Source organism: Globicephala melas, chromosome 3 (assembly GCF_963455315.2).
Source record: "Globicephala melas chromosome 3, mGloMel1.2, whole genome shotgun sequence".
NCBI lineage: Eukaryota > Metazoa > Chordata > Mammalia > Artiodactyla > Delphinidae > Globicephala > Globicephala melas.
Window position 1 is genome coordinate 147,107,632 of NC_083316.1, and position 16,908 is coordinate 147,124,539.

Consider the following 16,908-nt stretch of genomic DNA (forward strand, 5'->3'; position numbering starts at 1 on the left):
GGGGGCTTGTGGACAGAGGAGACTCTGGGGCAGAGTCAGAGGCAGGGGCTTCCCCAGACCAGGCTTAGCTACGGACACTGAGGTGGACCCCCCAGCTGCTGACAGCCACCGCCCTGAGAGACAAAGGGTTCGTTCCAAACTCCTGGGCTGGGTGGGGTCCTCCCCTCTCAGGCTGCCAGCTGTAGTCACAGGGCTTGAAGGAGGGTCAGCTGTGCCTCCTCTGGTCCTTCCCCCCGCCTGACCGCCTTGTGGAAGGTCTCTGGAGGGGCGGGGCCTTCCAGGAAGAGGGAAAAACAGGATGTCTTAGTCAGCTTCAAGGTCAGGGCAGTTTTCTAAGGAGCACGTGGACGTGGAAGAGGAGGCAAAGGCGTCCAAAGATTAAGCCTGGACAGGCCAGAGCATGAACTCTGCAACAGGGCCTTGAAGGGAGCCACTGTTGATTGACTGATTGATTGTAGTAAAATACACATAACATAAAAATTGCCATTGAGCCATTTTAAAGTGTACAATTCAGTGGCAGTAAGAACATGTACGATGTTGTGCAACCATCACCACTATCCAGAACTTTTCGTCACCTCAAACAGAAACCCTGTAAGCTACCACTGATGGAGGACGTACTATGTGGTTACACTCATTAGCTCAGCCATCCCTCCCCATAGCTTTGAGACGAACCCACTTTACAGATGAGGAGAGTGAGGCTCAGGAAAGGACAGCAACTTGCCCAAAGCTACACAGGCTGTAAGTGCCCAAGGCAGGATCGGAGTCTAGGCTTGTGTAGCTCCAGAGCCCACCATGTCTGAGGGGGCCACTGGAGGCTGTCGAGACTGGAGGGGACAGGTGGGCCAGCTAGCCCAGCTGCCAACGCTCTTCCCTGGGGGGTGCAGCTGCATCAGTTCGTATATAGGCCCCAGAAGATGGTGAGGAGGAATTCTGGTCTGCTCGGGAACTGTCTAGATAAACCAAGGCATCCAGACTGGGGGCAGGGCTCAGCTGGGGGGCAGAGGGAGCATGGCCTATACCAGGGCTTTTGATCTATTGAGGGTAACCCCAGTTAGGGACTGGTAATAGGGACAGATCCTGTCCCCAGGGGAGGGTGCTGGCCACAGCTGAGCAGAGGGTCAGAGTCCCAACTGAGCGGGAACCACTGACCAAGGTTGTAAGGCGGAGAACAGGTTGAAGCCTTGGGGATACAGGTGGGGAGCAGGCCAGTGTCAGAGAGGTCCTGCATACCAGGCAAGGGGCTGTTGACAGCTGCTGGGAGTACGAGGAAGGAGCAAGGCTTGACTCTAGATCCCAAACCATCCTAGGCAAGGGTCTGAGTCCAGGACAGCAAGCGCTGTGGCCCTCAAGTCTGTGTCTGCAGTAGACCCTGAAGTTCAGGTTCAAGACTTTGTTGTGGTGCAAAGGCCTGGAACATGCTTGCTCAGCAGAAAAGCATTAAAGTACTCCCCGTCCTCTCTCATTTCCTCTTTTCTCTACGTGTGTAAAAATGGGATTTTAGTTTACATCCAGTTTTCGCCACCCGTCTCTTTTTTCTACTTAAAAATGTCATGGAAATCTTTCCAAGTCATTTTATAAACCATCCTTCTGAAAGGCCACACAGCATTCCATTGTGCGGCTGCCTCTTAGTTTATCTAATCCAGCGGTTCTCATTCAACAGTGTCTGGGGACATTTTAGGTTGTCGCAACTTGGAGGGAGTGGGGTGCTCCTGGCAACTACTGGATAGAGGTCCAGGACGTTGCTAAGCATCCTACAAGACAAAGGACGGCGTCCCCACTCCCAATAACAAAGAATTATCTGGCCCCAAATGTCAATGGTGCCAAGGTCTGAGAAACCTCGGCCTAATCCATCCTTACGAATTGGCATTTAGGCCATATCCGGTGGTTGTGTTATCACAATGTTGCCATCAACAGCTTTTTGGCACGCAGTTGATGCTCATTATTCAAAGATTCCATACTTTTGAATTTGCCTACTTACCAAAATTTATTTGCAGTCTCAAAAGTCCATACTTGCGGCACTTTCGTGGTCATTGGCAGACACGCGCAGAGCAGCAAAAAATGTGAGTCACCCCACACGGACATCCCCAGCTGAGGGCAAACAAGGAGAGGTGCTTCTTTCTTGTTTCAGCTCTTTCTGCGATCTATTTAGTGCCACGTTTTCCACATTTCTGTGCTTTTTGGTGGTGATTCTGCTTTTTGACATGGCCCCCCAAGCTAGCACTGAAGTGCTGTCCAGTGATGCTAAGCTCAAGACGGCTGGGATGTGTCTTATGAAGAAAATACATGTGTTAGATAAGCTTCCTTCAGGCATGAGTTATAGTGCCACTGGCCGTGGGTTCAGTGTTAATTCATGAACAGCATATATTAAATAAGGTGTCTTTAAACAGAAACACACATAAAACAGGGTAATGTACTGATTGGTTGATCAAATGTAGTGACCAGATGCTCGCAGGCCCCTCACCCTGTATTTGCCCTAGAAGCAATGTTTTCAGTATTTGCTAATTCAGTGTTCGGGTGACTTCTTAGAACAGGACTACCGCAGATCATGAGAATCTACTGTATACCATGACTGCTCTGTATACATATATCCTTGAAGTGTGATGACTTGTTCAGAGGGTGTGGTCCTTGGAGTCCTTTCTTTTTTCCCATCTCTATTGAGACATAATTGACAAATAAAACTTGTATATATTTAAGGTGTACAACTCAATGTCTTGATATACATACATTGTGAAAAAAATCGCCACAATCAAGCTAATTAACATATCCATCACCTTGTGTAGTTAACTTTTGTGTGGTGAGAATACCTGAGATCTAGTCTCTTGGCAAATTTCAAGTATACCGTATTGTTTACTAGAGTCACCATGCTGTACATAAGATCTCCAGAACTTACCCATCTTGCATACTTGAAACTTTGTACCCCTTGACCAAACTTGTCTCCATTTCCCCCTTGCCCTCCCCACCCCAGCCCTGGCAACCATCATTCCACTCTCAGCTTCTATGCGTTGGACTATTTTAGATTCCACATATAAGTGAGATCAGACAGTATTCGCCCTTCTGTGTCAGGCTTATTTCATTTAGCGTTACATCCTTTAGGTCCATTCATGTTGCTGCAAATGGCAAGGTTTCCTCTTTTTAAAGGCTGAATAATATTCCATTGTGTAAATATATACCACATTTTCTTTATTCATTCATCCATCGATGGACATTTAGGCTGTTTCCATATGTTGGCTATCATGAATAAAGCTGCAATGAATATGGAAGTATAGATATCTCTTTGAGATACTGATTTTATATCCTTCAGATATATACCCAGAAGTAGAATTGCAGAATCATAAGGTTTTTCCACTTCTAATTTTTTTAAGGAGCTTCCATACTTTTATTCATAATGACTGTACCAATTTACATTTCCACCAACAGTATGTGAGGATTATCCTTTCTCCACATCCTCTCCAACAATTGTTATCTTCTGTCCTTTTGATAATAGCCATTCTAACAGGATACAATAATCAAAACAGTATAGTAATGGCATAAAAACAGATACATTAGTCTTAATAGAACAGAATAGAAATCCTAGAAATAAATCTATGCATCTATGGTCAACTGACTTTTGACAAGGGTACCAAAAACATACAAGGGGGAAAGCTTAGTCTCTTCAATAAAGGGCGTTGGAAAAACTGGATATCCACATGTAGAAGAATGAAAATGGACCCTTAACTCACACCATATACAAAAATCAACTCAAACTGGATTAAAGACTTAAACATAAGAAACCATAGAAATACTAGAAAACTGAGGGAAAAGCTTCTTGACATTGGTCTGGGCAATGATTTTTTTAGATATCACACCAAAAGCATGGGCACTAGAGACCATCAACAGACTGAAAAGGCAACCTACAGAATGAGATAAAATATTTGCAAATCATGTATCTGATAGGGGGTTAATATCTAAAATACATAAGGAACTTATACAACTCAATAAGAAAAAAACCAAAGAGCCTGATTAAAAAATGGGCAAAGGACCTGGATAGACATTTTTCTAAAGAAGACATACAAATGGGCCAACAGGCGTATGAAAGGGTGTTCAACATCACTAATCATCAGGGAAATACAAATCAAAATCACAATGAGATGTTGCCTTATACCTCTTAGGATGGCCATTATCAAAAAGACAAGAGGTAACAGGTTTGGTGAGGGTGTGGTGAAAAGGGAACCCTTATACGCTGTTGGTGGGAACGTTAATTGGTGAGGCCACTATGGAAAATAGTATGGAGTTTCTTCAAAAGATAAAAAATAGAACTACCATATGATCCAGCCATCCCATATCTGGGTATACATCCAAAGGAAACTAAATGAGGATCTCGAAGAGATATCTGCACTCTCATGTTCATTGCAGCATCGTTGACAACAGCCAAGGTAAGGTTAGGAAACGTAGACTGAAGGCAGAATCTCAGAATAATATCATTTTAGGTCCACCTCCTACCCTTTGTTATAAGCATTATTTTACAGCGTATGGAGGGGCTCTGGAGTCAAACGGATCTCAAATTTATTCCTAGCTCAGCTTCCTCCTAGTTGTGTGATGTTGGGTAAGTCACTTTACCTCTCTGAGCTTTTCCTCCCCCCACGCTGCCTCAGGGTCTTTACAAGGCCAGAAGGCTTGGTGGAGCAGGAGGTCCTTGTAGCCACAGTCTCAAAAAAGAAAGAAAAAAAAAATATCTTGTACTGGGAGAAATAAGTTAGAGGATGTCATCCGGACTCTGATATTTACTATCTCTGGGTCTCAGTTTCCCCATCTGTAAATGAGGATCTTAGATGCATGTGGATCAAAAATGTGAATTCAAAACTGCTTTATATGGCTTTATCTTACATTTCCAGTTAGACGGACCCCTTTGATTGGATTCGTTCAGTTCAGTTCAGTTTATTTCATCTTGATACAGATCAGTAGCCATGACCTGAGCCCCTTTAATATGTCAGGCGCAGGCGGGGTCAGCGGCTTCAGGAAGAGGCAGAAAATGTGTGGTTCCTGCCCCCACAGTACCCACAGCTAGACCAAGAAAAATGAGCAGGCTCTTAATGTCTGGGGCCCAGGAGGCATTTATTAAGCCTTGGGTCCAGGAAGTCTTCCTGGAGCAGGAGGGTTCTGGACCCCAGGGTAAGTAGGAGTCAGATACCCCAGGAAGGGTAAAGCCTTGGCCGTGAGATGAAACACGGCATAGTGCCAGGAGTGAACGGAGGCTGGTGGCAGCTTGGGGTGGGGGACAGCCACAGAGGTCTGCAGGGCCTGATCATGGAGGGCTTTGCAAAGATGCTAAAGAACCCGGGCTTCCTTCTGAGCAGGGAGAACGGTTTTGACCTGAGGAATGACAAAGTCAGGTTTGCATCTTACCAAGAGCGCTCTGGTTGTAGAGAAGATGCCAAGGATGGACTGGAGGGAGGGAGACCAGTGAGGAGGGGGATGGAGAGAGGAGGTGACCCTCTTTGGACCAGGCCTGTGTTGGGCCCAGCCCAAGGATGAAATAGACCAAGATCCCCACCCTCAGCCTCTGCACTAGTGTGGGACAAAGGCAACGATGAATGGAGAAGGTCTTCAAGGTCCATCAGGTGTGGAAGGTGCTGTGGAGGAAAGAGAGTAGAGGCAGGGCTGGGGGTGGGAGAAGGGCTGACTATCTAGGGGAGGGGTGACAATTCTACATGGAGTGACCAGGGAAGATCTCACTGGCAAGGAAGCTTGGGAAAAACCTGTCCCTTCATCCTTGATTCTCTCATCCACTCATCCATGTGTGCAGCGGTATCCAGGAAGGGGCAGCCTAGGGGGCCACTGCAGAGCTTACCTGGGACCCACTGTGGGTGTCTGTCCTCTCATGGTGAGTCTAGGGCGAAGCAGGGGACCAGGTCGCAGGTAGAGTAGGGAACCTCCAAAGCTGGCAGCACCCCTCACCAGCTGGCTTTTGGGAATAGCAGAAACTATGGGAAAAAGAAAAAAAAAAAAAAAAAAGCAGGACAGCTGTCATTTTACCTTGGTTTTTTTTTTTTTTTTTTTTTTTCTATTTATAAATCAGGTCTTCTTTTCAACTTTATTTCAAAGGCCCATGGTGCATCATTCCCCAGTACCCCCAGCACCGGCTCGCCATCCTGTCCCCTCCCCATGCATGGCCTGGCTGGCCTCTTGCTTTCACCATTTTTAGAATAGCTGAGTGCAAGCCTGTCTCCTGCAGTGAGCAGGCTGGAACACAAGAGCATGAGCACAGTTGCCAAGAAAATGTCCTTGGCCTAGATTCAAACCCCTGTTCCACCTCTGTCCCACTGTGTGTCCATGGGGAGGCCACTTCACTCTCTAGGCCTCTGTTTTCCTCTCTGTAAAATGGGTACAAGAGTCCATATACCTTCTGGGAGTCCGTGGGATGGTCACTTACACTCTCTGAACCTTTCTGAACCTCCAGTCAGACCATAAGCCCAGCAGGGTCTCTGTCTCAAGAGTTCTGGGAGAGGCAAATGAAGCCATGAAACTATAGCAGAGGGTCTGTGATAGGGATGGCAAGGAAAAATGTTTTCAATGCATCTGCCAAGGGGATAAGGGTGATCGTCAGAATAAGGAGGCTATGGGATAGGAAAGCAAGATGCCGGGGAACTTAGTTCAAGCCTTGCTTTTTACAGGTAAGGAAAAGGAGGCCCAGAGAAGTTGTGTGACTTGCCCTAAGGTCACATAGCATTTCAGGGGCAGATCCTGGGCTAGAACTGGGCAGGGAGCCCTCTCTCTGTGCCACTGAGCCGATTCTAGCCAGAGGCTAGGAGTTCTCCTCCAAACACCCTTCCAGGGGCCTGGGAAGAACCTGCTCAGGACCCCTCCCCTGCCCTGGAGGTGTTCTTTGCAGGAAATAATCCAAGTCCCCATCAATAGGGGAGTGATTAAATAGGATACATCTTATAGAGGAATACTGTGGGAGTATTGAAAAGGTTGAAACGGGTCCATGACACCACCAAGATATATTAAGTTAAAAAAAGAAGCCAGGTTGCTAATCAAAACCACAGTGAGCTCCCACTTCATACCCACCAAGATGGTTAGAATCAAAGAGACAGATAATAACAAGTGTTGGTTTTGAAGTGGAGAAATTGGAACCCTCATACGTTGCTGGTGGGAGCGTACAATGATATAGCTGGGGTGGAAAACAGTCTGGCAGTTCCTCAAATGGTTAAACAAAGAGATACCACATGACCCAGCAATTCCACTCCTAGGTATATACCCAAGAGAAATATGTCCAGACAAAAACTTGTACATGAACATTCATAGCAGCATTATTCATCATAGCCAAAAGGTAGAAAAAAACCCAAATGTCCACCAGTGGAGGAATGGATGCATAAAATGGGGTCTATCCATGCAATGGAATATTAGTCAGCCATAAAAAGAGGTACTGAGACGTGTTACAACATGGACGAACCTCAGAAACATGATGCTAAATGAAAGAAACCAGTCACAAAAGACCACGTACTGTATGATTCCATTTATATGAAATGTCCACAATAGGCAGGTCTGTATAGACAGAAAGTAGATTAGTGTTTACCTAGGGATGGGAGTATAGAGGGATTGGAGGGTGATGGCTAAGGATTGGGGATTTCTTTCTGGGGTACCCAAAATATTCTAAAACTGGTTATGGTGAAGCTTACACAACTGTGAATTTAGTAAAAGCCATTGAGTTGTACACTTTAAATGGGTGAATTCTATGGTATGTGAATTCTATTTCAATAAAGCTCTTTGAAAAATCAGGTTGTAGAAAAGCAGTTATAGTATGATTCTACATGTGTGAGAAAAAAAGACATACGTGAGTATGCTTGTCTGGGTATTAAATGCTCTGGAAAGGTATCGCCAACTCACTGTCTGCTAGGGATGCTCTGAGGAGAGGCGCTGGGGCTGCACACAGAGGGAGCTCTATGTCTCAACATAAAGTACAGGGTGTAAAGTTTTCACCACCTGTGTTGCTTTCATGATGAAAACAAAGACCCGCCCCGCATTTGGTCACCTTGGGCTGGCCCAGCCTTCCTTGGGAAGCAGGCCTTGGGGCTGTGAGGGCCGGTGTAGAGGCCCCTGAAGTTCCAAGAGGACAGGTCAAGAAGTCCTTCTCCCTGGGCCTGGAATCAAGTTCCCATTAAAAACCTAGCAAAGCAACTCTTTTTGGCCACCTGGCCTACCAGAGACAGGCCTGAGAGCCAGCTGGGGCGCTGCACCCAGGTTCCTGGATGGTCCCCCGGGCCCGAATCAGAGTACCTCCAACCCCTGCTCCAAGAAGCTGCTTTCCCCGAGGCCCATGGGCTAGGATTTTAGGAGGCTCCTCTTACAAGCCCAGAAGCAAGATTGGTCAGTAGCCCAAGGGCAAGGTCCCAGAGCATGCAATCCTGGGGCCAAGTATTACATTAGAGGTGCCAATCATGCTAGTCTCTCCCAACAGCCCAGTCCATCAGGGCTGGCCATCATCATCTTACAGGTGAGAAAACTGAGGCTCAGAGAGGGAAGTGACCCACCAGAGATCCCACACCTGGAGCTAGATCTGAAATTCAGGTCTGCGGCCTGACCCTACTATACCACATGCATCATTCAAGATACAAGTGAAAAACCCCCAACTCAAACTGATGCGGATAAGAGAAGAGATTTATCGATTCACGTAGCTGGGAATTAAGAGTGTGTGAGCTTCGGGTGAGGCTTGATCAGGGCTCCGACTCCATTTTTCAGTTGTTCTCTCAGTTCTACCTTCTGTTGTGTGTCTGTAAGCTTCATCCTTAAGCTGATTTCCCTCCTGGTAGCCAGATGGCTTCTAACATCTGCCAGAAAAGGAATCTTCACGCATCCTCAAACAAATCCAGAAAGTCAGAAAGAGCATTCTGTCCCAGCATTTCCAAACAAGACTCTGGAGACTCACTGTGATTAGGTATATTTGGCTCTCTCTTCCCCCTCACCGATTACTGTTGCCAGGGGCCCTAAGGCAATAGGGTCCAACCCAAGTCTGGGATGAGCGTCCGCTTTCCACGGAGGGTAGACGATCTGGGGAGCTGGGCAGGTTGTTGAGTGAAAACTAGGATAGAGAGAGGGTAGAGGATGGTGTGTAGGAAATCATTAAGACCCCCACCCCACTCTTCTTGATGAACTACTCTAAGACAATTCTGAGCACACAGTACTGAATAAAATTGTATCTCAGTTTCTCCATCTGTCAAATGGGTGAGCAGCTAGACTATGTGTTCTCTATGGCTTTGTATGTAGGTTTATTATTTATTTTTAATCAGTCACACCCTGGCTTGGGACAGCACGTTGGTAACTGGATTTATTGATATCTGAATGTTTGCCTTTGTCACCCATGTCCTGGTCTGACCACCCACCCCACCTTACCCCTTCACTCCGATCCTCTCCAGGCTCTGCTTAGGATCCTCCTGAAAGACATCTTTGCCCTCATATGACCCTGTCCAAGCCCCTTGGTCAGGCATCATGATCCTTGCCACCCTGCCTCCTGCCCACTGCTACAGCCACTGTTGCCAGAAGGGAAGAATGGTTACCCCTGTCTAGGCTGGCTCACAGGCTCCTCCCAGACTCCGAGTGGAGTCAGCGTCCCCGAATCACTCAGATCCCTAAATGGAAACAGGAGTTGCTGGGAGAGGGACCCAGGGAATGGTCACTGAGAGGCCAGTGGTCAGATACGCACTCCCCCTGGCTGTGTGTCCTTGGGCAGGCCCCTTCCCTCTCTGAGCTTCCATTTCTCTGTCTGTGAAATGGGGGGACTGATGACTCTCACCATATGACTAGCGATGATGACTAAACGTACAGTCTGTACTCACAGAACATTCCCTTCCAGAGCCCCTGGGCTGCTCCGCAACTTTCCTTACCTCCTCCCCATCTCTCTAGGCATCCCTCATCCTGGCGTCCCTCCTCCGCAGGCCAGGCTGCCCCCCCACCCAGCCCCATCCCCACCCACTGCAAACCAGCCCAGTCTACGCAAAGGGCCTTCTCCCAGCCTCGGCGACTCGAACCCACGAACTGTGAAGGAAACCCAGTCCTGTCTCCTGCCAGCATCTCGGAGAAGACACGGAAACAGAGGGGACCAGGGAGGCGGGCAGCAGCCTCGGGGCCCTGGCCCGTCTGGGTTTCCATGAACAGCTCACTGGCTGCTCCTGAAAATAAATGCAATGTGTATCTTGTCAGCCTCGTGCTGCAGATGTTTAAGATAAACCCTCGTAAATCTCTGTCCAGGGCCCGTTAGAAAAATGCTGAAAATCAGAGGAACGTGGCGATGGCCACGAGCTCAAAATCCTCCTCCCATCTCTCTCTCTCTCTCTCATCTGTTTCTTACTCTGACTCTGATTCTCTCTTTCTCCATCTCTCTTTGAGTCTCTGTCACTCTCTGTGTTCTCTCTCTACTTCTGAGTGTCCCCTTCTCTGTCTGCCCCTCCCATTTCGTCCTTCCTCTGTTCACTCCCCTTATTAAGCCGTGAGAGAGGCCCCAGCACAGAGCACATATTTTAATGTGGCTTCACAGTCTTCCAGAGAAACAGACCCACCATCTACGACATTCTTCCTGCTCCCTGGAACAGCAATTAAACAGAGGACTGGGTGAGGGGGGAAGGAGAGGAGAAAAGAAAGACTCCTTGGTAGGGGGAGGGGGCGGCTCTTCTCAGCAAAGCCAGCTGAGGGTGCAGGGGCCCTTGTGTGACTGTCCAGTGCTGTGACATCTTTCTTCCCTGGACATCAGCCTGGGGAGGGCGGCCAGGCTGACAGTGGCTCAGTGGTCAAAGCCTGACATTGGAGAGACAGTCAGGGGGACAGCAGGTGGGCCAGGGTCTCCCAGCCGAGTGATGCTGTAGGAGAGCACAGGATTCTGAGTCCCATATTCAACTCTGGGTTCTGCTCCTTGGGCCCACGTACACTTGGGCAGCTTTAATCTATTCACTCATGCTTTGGTTCATTCCCTAACTCATTCATTCATTCAACAAGCATGTTTTGAGCCCCGAGCGGGTGCGAGGTCTATGGATCTGTGGCAGGACTATGGGTTAATAATTACAGAACAACACGAGGGCATGTGGACAGGGTTGCCTGGGGATCCTGGCAGCGCTTCCAGAAATGAGACGTCTCAAGTCTGAAGGACAGGAAACATTTGGCTGAATGGGATGGGGTGAGGATGGCTGTCTGAAGGGACTGGAGTTGCCGCGGAGAAGACTACAACTTACAAATGGGAAAACAGAGGGTGTCTGAGAGGACGAGGGCCTGCCAGGGTCGGCCAGGGTGGTAAAAGTCTCCAAGGAGACAGGAAAACTGCCCAGGTCTCACCATAACCAGGGCCACCGTAATCAGATGCCCGCTGGGGCAGGCAGAGGTAGTGGGTAGGTGAGGCAGGCCAGGCAGTGGGGACCAGCACAACACTCAAAGATCTGTGCCCATCAGAAGAGGCACCAATGCTTGCCATATAGGACTAGGGGCCCGGAGTTGCCCAATGGTCCAATTTTTCATGAGAAGATACGAAATATATGATCTGGGTCCTCCGAATCCAGAAAGAAGAGGGTGACACAGATGTCGGTGAGGGAGCCATTAGCCACTGGAATCTCTACCCTTCCCAGGAATCAATATGGAACTTGATTCCTCATGTTGGCCAACCAATAAGGCAGCTCCTGGACCACCAAAGTCTCCCCCTAGTTGGCATCTCCTTCTTCCAGACATCCTCACTGTTCTCTGTGGTCTTAAAGCACAGGAAACGTGCCCATTGGTCACCGACCTTTCTCACATGGAGTTGTTTTCAGTTTGATGGACACTTGAGAGAGCAGAGATCTCCTGGGTCAGCTATATCCTCTCTTGGGGCTAAGGCAGGGGGCTTCTTTGAGTTCCTCGCCTTTCTAACATGTTATCAGCTCATCCACTCAGCTTAGAATGCACTATCATTTCACTAAGGAGAAAAAAGTAGCCACATGCAAGCAGAAACTTCTCATACAAGATACCAGAGCTCTTACTGCAAAGATTAACGGCAGTCTCCAAGGACACATAAATTAGAGCAAACTACACACATAAATAGTAGAGCAAGTGAAGAAACAAATGACTAAGCTGGGACATAAATGAAACCACAACTAAAGCTCACTTAAAAAAAGCACACATGAGGTTCTAGAAATTTGCTATGGTTGGGGAACAAGAGTGATGCTGAGCTTCCTAGCAGCCAGTGTGAAAAGGGAAATTTGGTCAGTGACATAAATCACAATGATCATGCCATTTGAACAAACCAGTTACCCAGGAGGATTATAATAATAGCTAGCCTCTATTAGGTGTTTACTACTTCTCACAAGGGAGGCACTATTTTTATCCTCACTAACAGGAAAAGAAAGATCCACAACTTGTCCCCAGTCATACCGTTGGTGGAACAAACGTTGGAATACAGACCATCTAAATTCAGAGCCTCAGCTCTAATCCATCTCGTGGTTCTAAGACAAGAATCTCTCCCAAGAATTCTCACAAGTGTGGATGGTGTGTAATGACCAACATTCTCGAAGTAGGCACAGGAGAAATTTCATGTTTCATCCCATCCATCTACGCAGTTACACTTTCCCAGCAACACACATTTCATGTCTGCAGCCCCAGTTCCCATGGAGAGTCGCCATTCCCAAATGGCTGCCATCTGGCTGCCTCCAGGAAAGATTGGAGAATATCTGGAAAGGAAGGTGGACAATCTGTCTTGAAAGCAATTCTTGCTCAATACTGTTTCTCTCACTGAGCTTTGGCTAAATATTGCCTCACTCATTCAACACATTTATCTTGAGGCTGTATGCTGCCAGGCATAGTCCTAAGCTCCAGTCCCACCACTATGAGCACAGCAAGCAGGATCCCCATCCTCATAAACCTACACTCTTCCAGAAGAGACAAACTTTAAATGAGTAAAAACACAGAGAAAACACAACTTCACATATTATGATAAGTCTGTGAACGAAGCATCATGAAGGGGGCATGATTTCTGCTGGGGTGGGGCAATGCAAGTGGTCTTGGAGGAAATACCATTTAATCTGGAAACTAAATGATGAAAAGAAACTGGCTAGGCCAAGAGGAGAGACAAAAGCCCTCCAGGCCAAGGAACAGCATGGGCAAAGCCCTGAGTAGGGAAATAGCTGAGTGTGTTCCAGGGACTATCAGTTGACTGTGTTGCTGGAATGTGGTGGATGAGGGGGAGGGTGGTAGCAGATGAAATTGGAGAGATGGCTACGGTCATATCATGATGGTCAGGGTAAAATTGGGTGTGGTTGTTTTTTTAAATTTGCTTGAAAGTAGAACCCCTGGCAAATGCCTGGATTTCTGTGATACTGTGTTGTAGCTGAGAACAGACATAAGCAATCAATTTGTTGGATGGATGGATGGATGGATGGATGGATGGATGGATGGATGGATGGATTAAAGGCTGTGTCCTGAAAGACTCATGAAGACATCTGGGCAGGACAAATTGGCTGGGGGAGACAGGAGGTAAGAGCTCCATTAAGACACTTTTGTCCCCACCCAAGCAAAGGCAGAAAGGACCTATTGGAGGAAGGTCCTTGAAGAAGCCTTTAGCTCTGCTCTGAGAAAAGTCATGTTTGGTCAAATGAAGGCACTGTGTTCAAGGAATTCAAAGGGGGTCCAGTCCATTCCAGAGAAGATTGGCTTTGGAACTGGACATGTGAGGTCTATGGTGACCTCTCTGATCAGAGCAGAGGGGCTAGAAGAAACATGGAGGATGGTAATGGTACTACTTCACATTTGTATATACCCCTGTGGTTTACAAGGCACTCTGATAGTGTGATAAAATGATTGATGATGACGATGATTGTTATTTGTTGCATATCTACCAGATGCCAGACCCTGTGCTAAGCACTTAAAATGCATTTGCTCATTTAATTCTCACTGCAATCTTGCATAGGCTGTGCTATTGCCACCTCACCCCCTACGCCCATTTTGCAGATAAGAGCACTGAGGCTCAGAGAGGTGACATAACTTGTCCAAGGCCACACAGCTGCCTCTCCAGAACATCTCCTTTATTTGTAAAGCGCCTCAGATACTTCACACTGCCCACCTCCACCTTCCCCGAGCACAGCTCTTAGTTGGCACCTGTATCCACAGCACGCTGAGTGGACGCTCTGGTATTTCCAGATGTATTTGCCTGAGACAAAGGTAGGAGCAGGGAGGGTGTAGGGGGCAGAGTGACTGGGACAAAATGAGATTGAGTAACATGGCAAGTAAGGTGCCTTCTGGGCAAAGCATTGAAGCTGTTTGGTGAGTGAATGGATCTCCTGTTAGATCTCATCCATAAACAAAGCCATGCAAGAAAAGCCATGTTCTCAAATTGCTTCTCGGACACTGATAATCCCCAGAGACTTTGTGAAATGTTCTGAAAGTTGCCCAAATAAAATTTCACTTGACTATAAGCTTGCAAAAAAGAGTTATTCACCCAAAACAATGCAAATGAAACTAGCAATGAGCTACAATTATTTCATCTATCAGACAGGAGAGATGAAAAGACAGGATAACAGGCATGGTTGGAGGGGCAGGGTGAGATGAGCAAGGATCTCTAGCACTAGGCTGAGGGAGCATACGCTGATAACGTCTTTCTGGAGGGCACTTTGGTATTGCTCATCCACAGCTTTGGGATCGAGCATATGCTTTGACAATCCTTCAGTTTGGGGAATTTATTCCTAGGAAGGAATTAGGAATATGCACCAAGGTGGTCCCAAAGGTCATCGGTGGGGCTCTGGTGTGCTGGAAGCTGCTTACACAGGGTTCCACGGACTGTGCTCCTTTGGGGTCTTCAGTAGCCTAAAATCAGCCACGGTGGAATGGGAATATTTACACCATAGAAATGGGCAAGCACCGTAAATCAGGGCTTTTTTCTCCCCCAGACAGCCTAACATTTACCCATTTAACACACTGGGTGGTCAAGATGATTTATAATTGGTAACAACTGAAATGCCCAACAATTGGAAATGGGTTCCATAAATAAGGGCAGCCAACAAATAGAATAATGTGTGGGAAGGAGCGTTGATTGATGGACACGGGAACACATTCCCAAAGGAGGCTGAGTGAAGAAGTATTTACAGTACAGTAGGTACATTCTGATATCAAACACACAGATGTGTGCTCACACATGCGCACACACACCCCCTTCCATAACGACAGACTGTATGGAAGTCTCTACAAGATGTAGCATGAGTTATTTCTAGGGAAAGCAAAGAGGGGGGCTGGGCCGGGTTGGAAGATGAACTTACTTTCTCATTATGAACTCTTTTCACCATAGAGATTTTGTTAGGAGCATGCTTTCCTTAAACTTTTTTAAAAATACATTCATCAAAATGTAACTCAGCACCTTTCTAACTCCAGCACAGAAAAAAAGGCTGGACATATATAGGCTAAAGTGTTAGCAGGACTGTGGAGCAGACTATGGAGGACCATCTGTTAGTTAGCAGACTATGGAGGACTTTTTTCAAGTTTTATTTATTTTTTTGGGTTTCCTTTGCTTCATGCTTTTCTGCATTTTCTGCATACGAGTACGATATTCTATTTCAGAAAAATGGCAACCTGTTTCACGTGTGAGGTCTTTTCTTGAGAGGAATAAGAGCGTGTTGCAAGAATCAGGATCATCAGTTCTAATGGGTCAAGAGCCTCCATTTGGAACAAAACAAGATTTTATGGTGATAACAGGAAAAATGGCTTCCCAGCTCCAGGGTCCCGAGGGGAAGCCGGCAAAACCGCTGAGTTCGAGTAAAGGCTGCCATCCCTTGACTCCTGCTGTGGGGTTTTCAGGGCAGATTTGAGGTCAGGGAATTTAGTGACCAGCCTCCGTCGCATGGGTTTTGGGAGGTGAGGGTGGGAGGGTAGATATTGTGTGAGATTTGCAAGCCTGGGGAGGTGAGTAGGCAGGGTGGCTTTGTGATCAAATATGCATTCATTCATTCATTCATTCATTCCTACAGTGAATTCTTTCACTCCTAGCTCCTAGGTACCTCCTCTGGGGCAGATCCAGGTTAGATACCTGTTGTGTCTAAGCCTTGAATCATGACGAGAATATTTAACAGTTGAGGAAACTGATGCTCAGGGAGACGAGGATGCTTGCCCAGGTATTTCTTTAGATGCAGGTTCTCTGATGCCGGAGGACATGGTTTCCTTCTAGACTTGAGGGATTCTTGCAGGATGGCCATGGCTAAGACATAATCATCAGTCTTTGGAAATTCATTCTACCTTCCCTTCTCCATCCTCTCATCAGCAGCAAACCCACTGACCCTTCCATACACAGATGAATGAGGAGGCCCTTGCTCATCAGCCCACCCCACAGCCGTGCAGGGCGCAGAAGGGGTCCTGCCCCATAGGTGAGGACAAGGGTAGCTGTCACACAGGCCCTCCTGCCGCCCTCGCCTCTGCCTGCTGCCTGTACTGGGAACCCCACCCCAGCTGCAGAGGCCTGGCAAGCCCCACTCCTGACTCCCACACCACCAAGGTCCAGGGGATGGAGGGAACAGGCAGGACAGCTAACCTGGGTTCCAGAACCCGCGAAGGCCTTGTCCTGCCTCAGCTTGGCCTTCGGTCCCAGCCCACCCTGCAGCTGGTGATTGTGAATCCCAAAGCTTGAAGCACGAGGCCGGCCTCCTGCCCCCCTGCTACTCAGCCACCCCCGGTTCAGGCCAGCTCTCTGCCCAGAGGCAATAGTTGGAGTAGAGGGAAGGGACTTCAAATCAGCCAAGCCTAGTGCGAATCCTGGCTCTAGCACTTACTCGCTGTGCAACCTGGGCAAGTCAATTAACCTCTCTGTGTCTCCCCTTGCCAAAGATCCTGGGCCCTGAAAAAGGCACTAGAGCATGGGGTTAATGATAGTCGTTAATCACAGCTAATGCAGGGACTGCTGCTTCTGACCGCCATAGAGGAACAGAATCTGGATTGACCCTC

General features: G+C 47.6%; 1 long non-coding RNA gene across 3 annotated transcripts in view; it reads right to left on the minus strand.

Moving 5' to 3' along the window:
• The window catches only part of LOC132597119 (uncharacterized), a 44,390-nt gene that overhangs the window by 2,278 nt on the left and 25,204 nt on the right, over positions 1–16,908 (minus strand). For all 3 annotated transcript variants that reach the window (XR_011377353.1, XR_009563508.1, XR_011377352.1), the window contains 2 exons: positions 5,828–5,960; positions 1,979–2,088 (listed from right to left, as the gene is read on the minus strand). This is a non-coding gene — a long non-coding RNA (uncharacterized lncRNA). The remainder of the gene's footprint in view (positions 1–1,978; positions 2,089–5,827; positions 5,961–16,908) is intronic.